Consider the following 10,707-nt stretch of genomic DNA (forward strand, 5'->3'; position numbering starts at 1 on the left):
CACACACACACACACACACACACAGCTCATCTACAGAGAGGAACAGGTTCAATCTTGAGGTTGGGATGATGAATTATGAAATGTGGAAACTGGATTCTTCAAAGTGACCTTGGACATTCAGGGGAGGCTTCATTTACACCCGCTGTCTCCTCCGTGCTGCTGAGCTACACCTCACCTGACATCGTCACAAGGACACCAAATAAACTGCTAACTGCTGAAAACAGGCCACATAATTGAAATGCAAATCAATTTCACCTGCTATAAAAACAGATTGATCTTTTAAGGCTTTTTTAATACATTTGCAGGTTGATTCAGTGAACATAGTTTCCTTTGCAAACAGTATGAGTTAGTTGGCATTACATGCTCAGTGTCTAAAAGTTATTGTTGTTTAACTCAGTTTTGAATTATGTGGATGACACCACCATACCTCAACCCGATTACAAACAACAATGACAGAAGGAAATCAACAATGGTGCAGAGAAGTGGTGAACAGCGAACAACAGAAACAAACGTTTGATGTCCTGTGCCGCTTGTTGGGTATGTTTGCACAAAACTTGCAACTGTTAAGTCGCGTGTGCCTCACCTTGCCACTTTTAATAACGGTTCATTTTGAACCACCCACAGAAAGAATGAACATGTAAGAGTGGTTTCTTGATTAAAAGCTATTTTCTCTTACTGCTGCCTCTCCTCTCTTCTCTAGTCTCTGTGTGTGTGTGTCTGACTCGTATCACAATGCTTAATACAATATTCAGATTTGACTGGCTGAGTAAAGTTTGAGTAAGTGATTTGCGGAACATGCAATTGGTCTGTGAGTTTCCTGGGAAGCTAGTGAGGGGGTGAGATGGCAAGTTTGAAGTGTCTGCACAAAGGATACTCAAAGATTACCCCCCCCCCCAACTTCATTCCCCAGGCTGTGAGACTCCTCAATTCATCCTCCACACTCCACCAAGAATAGTATATTTTTCCAACTTGATTTTATTTATTTAATAATTCCACAATTTATTATTGATTTTTTATTCTGTATAGCCTTTTGTGTGTGTGTGTGTGTGTGTGTGTGTGTGTGTGTGTGTGTGTGTGTGTGTGTGTGTCTGTGACTGTGTCTTAAGGGCCAGCTCAAAAAGTTTGGTGAAAATTTAAAAGCAACCCTCTGTCTTTACCAACACTGGTGCCCTTCAGCATGGCCACATAGCCCAACAGATCAGACTGTGTTTCAGATGTTCATATTCCAGCTGTGAATGTGTGGAACTTTGTGAGTTGCATTTTACATTTATGGAATGTCTAAAAAATCACATTACACCAAGATGTGGGTTTTCTCTCAGATGTGAATGTGTCTCAAATGTAAAATTCACATGAGCTTTTCTGTTAAGGCTGGTCAGAGGCGGCTTACCCACATCTTGCACATCTTGGTGTGACAACTCCTCTGTGTGTGTGTGTGTGTGTGTGTGTGTGTGTGTGTGTGTGTGTGTACAGTATACAGAATGCAGTAATTTCATGCTCCTCTAACCCAGGCGGAGCTGCAGCCTCTGATCGCCCGCCCTCCTCTCTGCTCTAATGACTATTGATTATTAATTGACTCGTTCATGAGATGTGAGCTCCTCTGATTGGTTTCATATCACAGAGTTCACATGAAAATCTGATCAACCTGATTCACGAGTTCATTCTGGTTTCATTGAAGTGCTCAGTGGACTGCTGCAGCTGAGTGAGAACAAAGGAAAATATGCACATTTCATCCTTTTACAGCAAAAGTTTATGCGGCGTGTTTTCTCAGCGAAAAATACAAACATTTCTGTTTTATGATTTTTGTCTTGTTTTTATTATCACAATAACTATTAATTACCATTATCAGTGGTAGTTGTAGGCACATTTGCACCTGGTATTTACTCGTGATCTGGATCTGTTCATAACATCTGATCCATTTAAACCTGCTATAGAAATGTGTTCTCTTTTCCTCAGTGCCTGCATTATAATCAGATATTTACACCTGTATTAGCTTGTGTTTCTCCATATTCAGATTTTAAATAAATCCAAATACAGAATACATGTTAATGTCTAGTGTAAACGGGATCCTGGTGTCACTTCTTGCTGGCCAAGAAGAGTGCTGATCATGGAGCTGTCCAGGGCATTGGTCTTGAGTAAAGCAAGCAAAGTTACAATGTTATTTTGTGTTTGATAATACAGATGCGTCCTCTCTGGTGCTTTTATTGGTGAATCGATTTGTGATGCCAAAGTACAATTACCATCACGCGTGGATGTGAAAAGTGCATATTTCATTGGTCACTGTAATAATACACTTTATTTTATATAGCGCTCTTTATGTACACAAGGACACAGGTTAAAACAGAAATATAAAAAGAGACAAGTTATACATTAAAAGCGATTTTAAAAAGTTGAGTTTCGGTGAGTGTTTTGATAGTATTGAGTTCTGTACAGTCTCTGATGTGTTTGGGGAGGGTGCTCCAGAGGGTGGGGGCACCAACTGAGAAGGCTCTGTCGCCCCAGGCTCAGTGCTTGGTTCTGTGTGGTGGAGTGAAGAAGTTTGAGTCGCAGGAACAGAGGGTGCGGGACGCTATGTAATACTGTAAAAAGTAAATCCATCCTTGATATCCCTTCATCTCTTTCTTTTCATTTTCAATTGCCTGCCACTAGAGCTGGTACAGAGTTAACTCATAGTTTTAGCTGGATTTACTAGATGGACAGCATACTGATGACAAAATGATTCTCAGTCTACGTTCAGATGAATAAAAGAATCATCTGTATGTAAGTGGGGCAACAGTGAAGCTCTACCCTAGTTTAAATCTGTCACCTCGCACTGCACCAAGCATACTTTACAGGTGTAAGTGCCCTTATTTTGAATCAGCTGCTACTAGACCTCCTGCACTATAACCATAGATATAAATAAAGAAGTGAGAGAGCTGAGGCCGGAAAAACACAAAAAATGCAAATGATTGTGAAACAAAAGAGACAGTGGAGACACAGTGTAAATTTTTAAGGGTAAGTTTTTACCCCCTAATTGAAAAAATCTTAAACGGACCAAAATCTTTGTTTATTTTGAATTAGATTTTTATGATACAGTGAATATACAACCACGTTCTCACTCCCAAGTCGTAACAAATATGGCAGGAGGATCATTGGCTCTAAGCTTCAAACTTTAATGCTCTACCTGCCCGTCTAGAATTAGTGTTGAACGAGGGGCTCCAGGGTCAAATAGCAACAATAATCTTCGACATTTGGTTAGATTGTCAAAATACAGCTTGCTGACAAACAGTTCACACATTATGACACATTATGCCTTTTGAACCTGTATTTTGAACAGTTGTTGTCTGGTTTGGTTTAGGCACCAAAACTACAAAACTACATAATTTAACTTAAAATAACTACATTCGATTTATGTCATCGATTCTGCATCAGCTAAACAAAGTGAATCACAAAAACAACAACACAAAATAAAAGTACATTCAGTCTCCTAACTTGGAAGTATCTGATGTAATGCATGTCTTTACTGTCATAAGAATGTCACTCATGTAAAGTAAGTTACATCTTTTACCTACATTAACTTATTTACGTAACATAACAAATCGCTCTTGACTCTTGGTCACAAATGGGACACAAACAAAGGTTGGAAGGACAGTCCAGCATATGACCCATCAACCAACCCAACCACTTCCTCAACTCTTAAAGGGCGAGAGTCGAGGAAGTGGTTAGCCCAAGAGTCCACCATGACATGGTTGTCTGTGCTGAACGTCACCGTTGTGGTTCCACCATGATGCATTTCAGCAGTGTCCCAGAAGCAGCAAAACAACAAACAAACACAAAGCCACTCATGGTCTCCATGTGGCCCCCTGTTGGGTCCATTGATTTAATAATAATGTTCAAACTCTTATTTATTGGCTTGAATTCATAGTAAGGTTCTTAAGGTTTCCAAAGATACCAAATATAAGGCCACACTTTCTTCTGAAGCACAACAGGGAGACTTTTTGAACAGACACGTCACAGCTTGTCTTAGATGAATGTGGCTCTGGACATCTCTAGTGTACCGGGTGGAGGCGAAAGCGTCAGTGGTTGACATTTCAAATCTGTGGCAGGCTCAATTTAAAACCATCCAACTACAGTATTACACGCCATAATGTGACAGTAATAAGAGGCAGACTTGTGGTCCATTTGTTTACATGACTTCCTGTTTACAGAGTGTAAAATAGTGACAGCTGGTGACTCCTCGGGGGTCAGAGGGATGAAGGAGCGTCATCACAGAGTCAGCTGCTCTCTGAAGGAAAAACTCTCCCTATGGCCTGTTTTATCTCTCGTAAGCTGAAACGCCAATATCTTTATCCTGGATCTTTCCTCATCTCCTGCCTCACTCCTCTCAGTGTCGGTTTACTCCTCGTCTATCTGTTACACTCACATCTCCCACCCCGACTCCTTTTCTTCCCTCATCTCGTTGATTTAATTTAACGGATTCCCAAATGCTCTCCTCTTACTTTCTCTCTCTTGTTTCTCTTTTCTCGGCTCTGCTTTTTTCTTTCTCAATTTTTTCTATCTTCCCTAAAAAAACTGTGTTTTTAGTTAGTTTAGTCCTTGTGTGTAACCTGTTTTTATCATTACTATGGTTATTATTCTTATATACATTTCATCTGTGAGGTGAAGTGAAATTCAGCGAAATTTACTCTACATTAAAGTAAATAAAATGAAGAAAAGTTAAGAAAAGCTGAATGCAGTGCAGTGAGGAAACTCCTGTCGCACAGCAGCACTATGTCATACAGTCATGTAACCCTTCTGTGACTGTTCGGAGTCTAATCCACATATTCAATTTGATCTGACACAGTCATAATCGTTCATTCGGCGGAAAAGTGGTGATGCCGGTTAGTGTGTGGAGTCTGATTGTTGGCTGCTGATTGTTCTTTTTTCTTTTTTTTTTTGTTGCTCCATATTCCATTCACTTCAATAATAACCATCACGACGGACTAAATCAAGCACGTGCTTCCAATTTTGGTACTTCTCCTTGTGGACTCCTGGTGGATTTCTGAGCTCACATTTATTCAGATTTAACTGTGTGGACTCACATGCTCAAAATAATGCTGCATCATGGAGAAGAAGAGAAAAAGCTATATAAAAAAAAGTTACAATACAAACTACCATGTGCAAAAAGTCATGTGTAAGTTTTAAGAAGATTTCAAAGGAGGATACCTGTGTATGTCGGCCTGCTTTATATTGCATGTCAATCTTTATATAGTGAATAGCACAGCCAACCCACCTACACAGCGGGCCAATGCACACTTTAGAATTTGAATACCTTTATTTTAACACATATATATATAAAATATAATTTTTTTATTTTCCTCTTTCAATGTTTAGCCATCAGATGTATAATTATTTTTATTTTTTTATCATTATTATTATTTTTTAATTATTATTTGTTTTAACTGTCATTCTGATTATTGTTCTTTAAATGTGCAAAATGTTAAACTGACCATCTTTCAAATTCATACTCAAAACTAGGTGCAGCTTTTCACAGGAGGAACTGTGAGTAACTGCTGCTGCTATTTGCTAGTTAGCTCAGTTAGCCTTAAGAGTTTGTTACCCTGCATTCAACTGCAAATATTTAATGAGCATGGGACAAATACAACCTTTTTTTATGTCTGAAATTACAGAAGTCATTACTCTAACAGCGTGCCATGACCTATGATCTGTGACATCACATGCCTGTCAGGGCTGGGTGCTAAGCAATAGGCCTTTTCTACATAGTTGATACTAATGAAAGGTTCGGAAATACTGTGAAGTTCATTCATGTATTTCAGAAGTTAACTCATGGCTTTGAGATAATTTGCAAAAATACATTAATAATGTGTACAACAACTGGGTTTTTGTAGATTTATGTGTCTGTCTTTGTCATTTGTATATTTACATGCAGTTACAATAACCTGTTGAGTGCCCCTTTCTGATTCTCTCACGAGTGTGGTTGTTGTTGTGATTCTGCTCATGTAGTATATCAAAAGCACCACTCAAAAAGTTAATCGTCTCCATCCTTTCTCTTTTTATAAATGGTATTCCATCCACACCCACCGGACCCTCACGTTACACTACAGTTTTTCATGATTGCTTTGACCTGTTTAAACAAACTGGGATCCACTCGGTTTTCATCATCACTGTCTCAGCAGAGCACAAGACACCTCTTGCAAATGTGTTAACCTTTTCTCATTGGATTGACACATTGTCCCCACCCTTTTGCAGAACAGTTAACACAGATGTCATTAACTGTTTTGAAAATGTGGAGTTTGAGTTGACTGCTGCATCAAAGCAATCAATAAAAAATGTAATAACTTAACGATGGCTCTGGTTCTATTCAACTGTCCCAGCAAGTCATGACAGTGTGACAGTAAACCAATTATTCACAGCTGTGCTTTTCTATTGCAACATTTTGTTGAATGAAAGGCTACAGTGACCATATGGATGCCATGGCCGCATCCAGGTTCCATACTAGTTGTGTTGAGTGTGTACTAAATACTAATCAGTGCAGTGAGTGTGAAATCAACAGAGCTCTCACTGAGATCATAAACTACATTGCCCGACGTCAATCAAACTTCAACCACTTCCTTTGTATAACAATAGCATACATTTAAATAGATGGATGTCGATACAACCAAAAATCCAAAACAGACTGTTTTGAGTATACTTAAAGATACTAGAAGGAACTTATATTGTTTGGTTGATTCTGGCACAGAAACAATGATGGTGAAACAAAGTAAACTTAGTTTAAGTGAGTCTTGGTGCTGTATTGTAGGCAGCTGGACTTGTTTCAGTTTCTTGAAGACGTTTCACCTCTCACCCAAGAGGCTTCTTCAGTTCTAACTAACTGGAGGGGAGTTGGCTGACTTTTAAACTCTGTGTTGGAGTGTCCTTACAGAGTCGTTAAGGACACGTGTGAGCTTCAACTGTAACATCTTGGGCCACCTCTTCTGTTTTAGTGCTGTACCACCAGACTACAGAGCAGCTTCTTTGCTCCTCAGCACTCCACAATAAAATTTAAATCTAACCCGTGACAGGAATTAAAAATATATAAAACTATTCAGAGATAGCCAGTCTTCTTGCTGACGGTGCAAATAGTTTATGATATATTGTCATAATGATGTATCAATTACAGTTTTTATTGATTGCTTTGATGCAGCAGTCAACTCAAACTCCACATTTTCAAAACAGTTAACACACAGGCCGAAACAGTGGCACTCATGGTCAAAATGACTCATTTTGTTTGCAAAAGGCTCTAACCGTGCCAAAACATTTAAAATATGCAACAAAAGCTAATTTTGCCTTCAAACAACACAACTTGCAAACAAGTGTATGAGCTCTTCCAATCAACCATTACAAAGTGGACAACAAAATACAAAATACAGCACTCAGTGCGAATCGGTGCACCATTGCTTGTCATTGTGGCCTATTACTGTCGCAGCTTTCATGCCAGTGCCATTTGTTGTCAAATTTACCTTATTGCAAAGAATTGAATCCAGACTCAGAAATGCTTTGATGCAAATGTTATTGATTCCGTTGATTCTTTTGTTCAAACTGTGGCAGAAAACTGAAATACTGTAAATATTACACAAAATTCATGTATACCAAAATAAAATCTATTAGATTATAAGAAATTAAGAAAATAAAATAAAATCTATTACAGTAAAGTATCAAAATCTATTACTGTAGAGTAAAAGAAATTGCCACTTGATACTCAGGCTCTTCTGTCTTGACGATGGGGCCACTTGGCCTCATCCACATCACATTCATTATCTTCCCTTGGAATGAACCAAGGGAAAAATCTTCTTGCATGCCATCCAACCTTGACATTCCTCTGCACCTTTTTCTCACTCTCATATGCCTTAAACCTCTTCAATCCATGTTGGCAAAGAACAACACGGCCGCTGCACTTTTTAAGGCCTGCAGACTGATTGCTCATTGAAGATTTGTGTTTAGGAGTGTCATACAGGTGCTTTAGTGATTTCATACTGATGTAGGTAGTTTCTAATAGTTAGGAACAGATGGTTTCTGTTTGGTTACCATAGCTAAAACAATGGAGTTTGGACTGCTTGAATGACATCCGTGTTAACTGTTCTGCAAAAGGGTGGGGACAATGTGTCAATTCAATGAGAAAGGGTTAACACATTTGCAAGAGGTGTCTTGTGCTCTGCTGAGACAGTGATGATGAAAACCAAGTGGATCCCAGTTTGTTTAAACAGGTCAAAGCAATCAATAAAAACTGTAAACTGAGACTATTTCATCACCAGTTTAAAACTTGCTCTAGTACATATAAGTATTATTTAGTCACTTTTCCAGTGTGAAAATAGTACAAACTCAAATCTTGCTTAGAATTAGTGTGTAGTATGGAAAAGCAACACATCTGTGGAGTCGTCACATTACAACGCTACCTGCTCCAACAAGTCAAAAAGTCTACGCTAATGTCTCAGGCAGAGACTGTTTGTACGTGTGTGTGTGCACGCGTGTGTGTGTGTGTGTGCGTTTCTGTGTGGTAGCAGGAGAGACATTCGATTTGAGGCTTTAGGATCTTAATCTGTGTGTCTGACAGCCTTTACCAAACCTCTGTCGTGTGCATGTGTGTCTGTGTGTCTGTGTGTGTGTGTGTGTCTGTGTGTCTGTGTGTGTGGGTTCCATCAGGCTTTAAGATCAGTAGAAAGGTCACTGTTGAAATGCCAGCAGTCATAGCAGCCTGTCTCTCTGTCTGATGTCTGTGTGTGTCTGCAGAGCGTCTGACCGACTGGCTGTCTGTCTGCTTGCGTTTTGATGCAAACATTTGAAACAACTTTGTAAAATGTTTATTATGGAACATTATGTTTGCCATGCTGAATCCATTAGCCTACTTATATCTGCAATCCTATAAAGCCTGGGCACTTTACCTTAAAGTGAAACTAAAACACTTATTCAGTGATTAAGATATCAGATATATCCTGTTAAGACAAACAAACAAATTAATAATTAGCATTAAGTAAAAAATAAATAAATAATGCAATAACAATCTTTATATATTTTTTTTTACATCTGTTTTCTGCTAAATTTCTGACATTCATCTGAGGCAATCCTCAGTAAATGTTGCTAAATGTTGGACTTGTTTGTTTTTAGGAGTTAAATGCTTCCCTCTTCATGGGAAGTGTTTAATTAAAAAAAGTCAGATTATTCAGGTTTTCACAATTTTTACACTGTGACACCAAAACACTGTACTTTCCCTATAAATGACATTCGTGAAAGGAAATGACATCTTATAGGAGTGTTGAGAAGAGAAATATAAATGGTGTTGAGTCGTTATCAGGTGGCTTATAATCGAATGCCTGTCAAGCTAATGACATTCCCATCAACATCAGCTGTACCTTTGAGGCAAATTTTTCATATATAAGTCCTCTGAATTAAATGACCATATATGCAGTTGTCCATGGTCTCCAGAACAACATTTTCTGATCCGACACCTCTGGTACCCCCTTAATATCTTCTTTTTGCTGACCTCCACTGGCCTAATTTCTGACCTCATGCCGCGGTGATGCACAGGTGTACTCCAGGGTCTGCCCTGGTGTGCCCGTACACCATGAAATCACAGTTGTCAAAGACACAAAGGATCATACTTTTGACCATCACCAATCCCACCGGTGAGTGTGGTCAGAGGTGACACAGGTTTGAAACTTTCGACCAGAAGGCAATGAAACACCTCTTTTCATCCTTGTCTCAAGTTACTCTTTAATGTACCGAGCACAAACTTGACTGAGAGTAGGGTAAAGATTGAGGTTTGGGATAAAATGGCTACTTGATTAAGATTTAAAGTTACAATAATAGACGCTTGGTTGGTTATGTAAGGGATAATGCCAGAGGAAGAGTCCATTAAGAGCAATTTGACAACACAGAGGTCAGAACCATCTGATACGCAGCAGAGGATGGTTGCCTCCACTGATAATAGATGCCTCGTCAGGCATCATCTCACTCACACTATGATCACTCAGTCACCAGTGGAAGAAAATATGACAGCACCCGAGGATATGACTAATACCTGGACAATCATTACCGTCCCATGAGGCTCTTGAGGATTGTTCACTGCTCCAGTACATACTGGATGGTGAACAGGAGATAAACTCGCCCACTCAGCTCATAGACTCTTTGAGTCAGCTAATTGATAGAAAGCTAATGTTTGCTTACTTATTTTAGACACAGGCTAAAACCATGTAGGTAGTGCATTCATTCATTTAAAAGGTAGAACAGACAGTTTGACTGGAACTACTTAATACCGGTGTCCAGTAATTCCTGATAATGGACACCTACACCTAAGTAGTTCCAGTGAAACTGTCTGCTGTTCACACAGGTTGTGGAAGCCGGCGCTAACTGTTGGTTGAAAAAGAGAAACAAACAGAAGTTTTCTGTCTTCAAGTCTGGTGTCACATCCTCGCACTGCTTCCTGCGCTCACAACATCTAAGAATCGGAATGACTTTGGTCACAAGGAGTTCAGTTTTGGCTATTTACTGAAATTATTAATGCCGTCATTTTTCAGAGTCAGGATGGTGAACAGTAGGCCCACGCCTGCTAAACATCAGCATATCAACGTTACGGTTGTGAGAATGTTAGCCTGCTGAAGTTAGCATTTTGCTCATACACAGCAGTTCAAGTACAGCCACACAAAGCCATTAGTGTTGATGCAGACCTGTACCGCTGTTGATTAAACATATCTTAAA

Source organism: Sparus aurata, chromosome 12 (genome assembly GCF_900880675.1).
Source record: "Sparus aurata chromosome 12, fSpaAur1.1, whole genome shotgun sequence".
NCBI lineage: Eukaryota > Metazoa > Chordata > Actinopteri > Spariformes > Sparidae > Sparus > Sparus aurata.